Here is a 6,000-nt window from a genome sequence, read left to right as displayed (position 1 = left end):
CCACTGAAAAACACAACAATCATTAATGCCTGTAAAAATGTTTCAAGGTTTGACAGGTAAAAAAGAATTGACAGTTTTTCATTAAATTGGTAGGCAACTTCTTTCTTTTGTCTGTCTTTGCAGCTCTATTGTAGTCACATTAGTCACATCCTGCCTGGTCAGTGTTCACACGTTCTTATATGAAGATGATCACTAACAGGAAACATGGTCAGTGTAGGTTGTGCCTGTTTACATCTTGGTAAAGTAGAAGAGTTTGTCTGAAAGCTGCCTGCTGAATAGGCTGAAAAGAGAAGAAACACAGTTTGTGTAGGTGATGCTATTATCATATTGTTATATTATATTACTGTTGATGCTATTATTGCATTATATCTGTGGAGAGCTGTATTTAATTGTTTGAAATATGCAGCAGCTGTGGTATGAAGTGTGGTCACTGAATCGATGTTGATATTATCCTTAGTGTTCTGCAGCTTAAAGGTTGAGCTACACTTACGATAAATTTACACAAAAATAAAATTCATTATAAGTTTTCCTTGGATTTACAGTTGCCTGGATATTAAATGAAAGCTTCCTTTGCTACAATTTCCACTGATGTTTGTGGATGATTACTATTTACACTTATCACATGTAAGGAATCACTTGGACAGCTAAAAACTGTACCAGCACACACTGAACAGTGAGGAAAGATGGAAGCTGTGCTTGGATTGATGATTATTCTACTGGGAGTTGCTCATGGTGAGTTTTTCAGCTTCTTAGATGCAAAACTTTTATAATGTCAAAATCTTATATATCAACAGTGTGTTTTGAAGCCATGGCATGTGTTAGTAAATTTGACTACTTGAAAACAGCCAAGAGATCTCTTGTCTTTTATTTGTTTATAAGTTCAGCTTATTTATAGTATGCACTTAAGGTAAAAACAAGCAGTGCTGAGTTAAAGTAGTCATGTTGGCAAATACAGATTTCCAACATGATGAATGTGTTCATCAGTTTCAGTAGCTGTATGATGCAGTAGTGTTGAATCATATTTTTTTTATACTGGAAAAAATATAGCTGCAGATAAATGGAGAAATTGTTTACTCTGTGCATTTCTTTGTAGAATTTAGGCTGTTTTTCTTCATCCTTGCTGCACAAAACCAACTTCTGTCTGTAAAACTCTTATTAGTTTTTGTGGTTGAAATGGAATTACCTCATAATGGAATCTTTATACCTATTTTCTCTTTTTCCCCATCTAAGGATCTTTACTTTTTCAACTAAATGTTAAAACTTTAAATTAAAATTTCTTAAGGTACAAAAAGTAGCTTGGTTTATTTAAAATTTTATTGCCATGATTTCGTAGTTGTAGTTGTCATAGGTGACATATTATACACTGTTTACTTACCAAATTGCTTTAGTAGTACTCTATTTTCCGTACTATAAGGCGCATTTAAAATCCTTACATTTTCTCAAAAATCGGCAGTGCGCTTTATAATCCGGTGCGCCTTATGTATAAATTCTGGTTGTGCTTACTGACCTCGAACCAATTTTATGTGATAATCCATGCTCAAAAATCTGTCAAAAAGTTTTTTAGTATGACTTTGGTAAGCTACGAAGCCGCACTGTTGTTGGAGCATTATGGCTAACATAGTCAGGAGCCTTACGGAGTAATCTGGGTCCAAAACTCCGTCTGTTTCAAGTCCCAAAGTAAAATGAACACTGCGGCATCACTGGGAGTTAAAAACTTTCTAAATTCTTTCATCTTTAATAAAATGATCAGCATTGCTGCTTTACCAGGTGTAACAATTAAGTTCAAAATCCAGGCATCCATGAAAACAGAATTTATTAAATGTAATGGAGTTAGAAGTTACCGAGGAGTTAGCTTGCTAGTTTCCACCTAAACATGATATAACATGTTCTGACTGACAGATTTCGTAATCAAATTAAGACGTACAGCTCTGCTATCACTTCTGACATAAATGAAGACAGAAAACTAAACAGCAGTGACGTTTGTAATGTACACTATGTAAGCGGTATGTATAGACAAAGGCATGTCTTAATATTTAAATTCAGGTGTTTTCAGTTACATTTCCACAGGTATATTAAATCAAGCACCTAGCCATGCAGCCCACTTTTACAAACATTTGTGAAATAATGCAAAGCTCTAAAGGACTCCATGAATTGATCAAATAATGAAATAATACAATAAATCAAAATTCAAAGGATAAAACTAGGGACAAAAATTTTATAAAAAATAAAATGAATTGCAAATAGCATTAATAAAAAGACGAAACATGAACATAGCTATCAAGTTGAAGCCTTTAATTTGACACTATTATAAACTCAGTGTGTTTGTCTCATATGACTCTAATTAAAGATGTAGGCCTGTCGCTGCTATTATTACAAAGATTAATGATGTGAAACCTTTCAAGTATAAAACTAGGGACTGCTATCACTTCCAACATAGATGAAGACAGAAAACTAAACAGCAGTGACTTTTGTAGGGTTACTGAAGTTGGGCTAGCTGGTATATAATGATTTGCTACACACTGTTAGCCTTTGCAGTAATTTCCATAGCTTAGTACTGCAAAATCAACAGTAAAAAACTCTAAAGGATGTTAGCAGTTTAGTACTGTAATTTGCATGTAATTGTGGGAAAATTCCATGAGATTACATTATTTTTACGGTAACTCACCGTACTCATGGAAACAGCTGTAAAATACAGCAAATGTAACAACTGGTGATGTTACTGAGATTATACTATTACACCAACCGGATTTCTGTTGTTTTCTACTGTAGATCTAAGAGTAATTACTTAAATCCTCATTCAGAGTGTATTACCATAAAATGTGATTCACTGTGAAAGTAGTATAACATATAAACTACAGCATAATTTTTAACTTAAGGAGTAAGTTGCAGCCACACTAAAATTTAATTCCTTGAACTGAATGGAACCTCATATATTGATAAATGTATTTGTTAAGTCAAACAATGTGAAACATCAGTAATACTATTAATTAATAGTATACTTGTAAGGTTAGTATTGTGATAGAGTCGCGTATATTTTAATTATACTCTTGTAGACATTATGACATTATGCTAGTACAATTATGGTGAACAAAAAGTACATCTAAAAGTTAATTTCAAGAATACTGTTATGTACTAAAAACGGGGCCAATATAGTCCCAAGAAGCATTATTAGTATACGTACTAGGTAAGGTATACTTGGGAAATATAATTGAAGTATACTTATTTTTGTATGGCCAGCAACAAATACTAATGGCTACATTTAGAGTAATGTTTAAAAATGACTTAATTTAGCAGGGTGTTCCTTTTTTCTCTTCTTATTCTTTCTGGACCTTCATTTGTTTTGTATAAGGTGGTTCTTTTTAAGACACCTCTGCCTAACTACAGTGAACTAACCTAATAATATGCTCTGCACATTATCACAGTTTAGCGCGTTGGGTTGTGTTTTTAAAGCAATTGTTACGTTTTTAAAGCTTTTTAATGCGACAGGTGTGATAGCCGACACCACACCTTCACCTGACGTACAACGTGACGTATGATGCACACGTCGGGTATTCACTTTCAAAACAACAATGGGGATAGAAAGTATTGCTCGAGTGGTTAATGCTCCTTTCGCTGGTTGCCAACCACCATTAAATAACAACAAGAAGAAAATATTGATCTGCTTCTCTTAGTTTTGCACGTTTAAGCCGCAATTCACACTCAAACAAAGCTGCAAAGCAGGAGAACAACATGACCATCAACTATTCTGTGCCACAGATCCAGTTCGCTGCAGCACAGAGTGATGATGAGGCCGTTAACATGTGCAACTTAGAAGTAGTCAGAGGTAACTGGATGTTCAATCGGGTTAAATGCAAGGTTGACTGGATTATATCTGAAGATCGTATGCTATTCGTGATAACTCTGCTAGACTCCAAATTGCTCGTCCATGCGGGAGTATCCCAAAATTAAATGAAACCACTTAACACTTTTTCCTAAAACGGACTGACATGGGACACATTAAAGTTGGATCGGAACCAGCTAATCAGTCTGAAGGTAAGTGTTTTTTCACTTATTCGAGAGAAGTCCGAAATGCGTTCTTATTACTGTTTGTTTTGACTTTTAAGCTACCCTACCAAGATATTTCCATTCAAATGCTAAGACAAAATGTCAATAGCTATGAATGTGGAGACTCAAAAGACTAGTTAGGTAATAGTTGCCGATGGATTTATGAGACTTGATAGAAACTTGGGACGTTTGCAACAGGTGAATCGGTGAACTACCGAGGTTGCGCCCAAATGCTTAAAGCTGTTAGCTGGTCAGTGTTTTTTCAGGTGTGCTTGTACTACCTGTACGGTGCGGAGTGCTGACTAAGTCATGTTAAACCCATTAAAGCGTCGAGCTCAAATATCTTTTTGTTTTTGTGCACTGCTCTCTTGTCGGCACACATTTTCTGTTTATTGAAGCCTTTTGTGAATAATTTTGATCATGTAAAAACTGGGAATTGGTCCCTATTGACAATACTCTTATTTTTGCATTGCATATGTCATTCAGGAAAGGTAATTGGTCACTGAACTTTTGCAACTGTGTATTTCTAAATTTTGTGGCTTCAGTGCACGCAAATTTATATTGTTCAGTTTGCATGTTAAAAGCCTGCCAAGCACCCCAAGGCTGATTATGCTTGGTAAGAAGCCATTTATGAAATAGAGCTGATTAGACCATATTAAAATTTCTGTTTGGCACAGGAGCTTTTTCGTGGACACAGGTATCCAGTCTCTGTTTTGTTAGCTCAAATTTCTGTAATTTCCTTTATAAACCAAGGTTGTTGGACATGTGTCTCAGTGAATCCAGCAAAGTAACAATATCAAATTTCACATTACATATTACTGATCAACATAGTAATCTAGCTACACCAACAGCAAAAATACTGAAGTCAATACTGTAAAGTTTAACAGCAGAACAAACTATAAACTCCAAAATAACCATACAGTTGATTCATCTCTGGTAATTTAACTGGGCTGACTCTTTGTTAGGTGTGTTTAATGGGCAGAATAATTCCCAATTATGTACAATTATAATATGTTAAAACGGACTTATGTACATAAGGCCATTAATAATTAACTGTACAAAGCTATTTGCTTTATGACTATCTAGACAGTGTGAAGAAGTGAAGTATTGAAATTATTTTATGTTGCATAATGACAACATGTTGCCCCTATACATTTAAGGACAAAGTTCAATGACCGCCACCTGCTGGATGGTGAGTGCAGAGGGGCGTGTAATTGTTGAGCTGGACAAAGAGAACATCTTTGCTGATGCAATGTCAGTCTTCTTTGGTTCATTCTATGTATTGAACCTGGAATATCAGGAGTCAGCGTGTGCAAGGTTTTTGTAAGGATAAACCCTGAAGAGGAACAAAATGTACCTCCAAGGTTGGGACAAGCAGAAAGACTGGGACCACTGTGAAGTTAAAGGTTGTTCACATTAACCCTCATGTCACAACTTTCCTCCAGTGGCTTACTGAATTTGAGTGGAGAACTTCAAATTAGGTAACTGTTTTGCCACTTTTAGTGAATTTCTTGTATAATTTAAGTGACCAATGTGTTGTTACCTGTGTCTCCACAGATGATCCATGGCCCATGCTTTCTGGACATTTACACAAGATGAGCAACAATGAAGACAAGCTCTCTTGCCATCTTGCAAGACGCTGTCTCTGTCCAACAGGTTTTTGAGTGCAACAGTGTTGATTTTTTTCCTTCTTTTACCCGTTTGTTAAAAATTATTGCAGCTACTTACACTTTAATTGTCACATGTATTGGCTCACCCTACAAATCAATGAACTCAGTCCACAAAGCAAGATCAGGGTTCAGTGCAGGTCAGTCAAGTTCCTTCACACCACACACGCTCATCCATGTCCTTGTGGACCCTGCTTTGTGCATTGATTTGGTGGTGTGAGCCAGTATTTTGGACAAAGTGTATATAAAGGCAGAAGTGTGGGGCTTGATATTATATTCATTACAATTC

At 35.7% G+C, this 6,000-nt stretch overlaps 1 protein-coding gene across 1 annotated transcript in view; it reads left to right on the top strand.

Annotated features, from left to right (window-relative positions):
* The first annotated feature begins 213 nt into the window (after positions 1–213).
* LOC116315123 overlaps positions 214–6,000 on the top strand; it is a 28,946-nt gene continuing 23,159 nt past the window's right edge. Inside the window, exons 1-2 of the mRNA XM_039617672.1 lie at positions 214–306; positions 543–732. The gene's annotated coding sequence lies outside the window, so the exon portion shown is untranslated. The remainder of the gene's footprint in view (positions 307–542; positions 733–6,000) is intronic.

This window comes from Oreochromis aureus, linkage group 2 (genome assembly GCF_013358895.1).
Source record: "Oreochromis aureus strain Israel breed Guangdong linkage group 2, ZZ_aureus, whole genome shotgun sequence".
Taxonomy (NCBI): Eukaryota; Metazoa; Chordata; class Actinopteri; order Cichliformes; family Cichlidae; genus Oreochromis; species Oreochromis aureus.
Note: the sequence above shows the minus strand (reverse complement) of the source record. Positions and strands in the feature narration are given on the sequence as shown.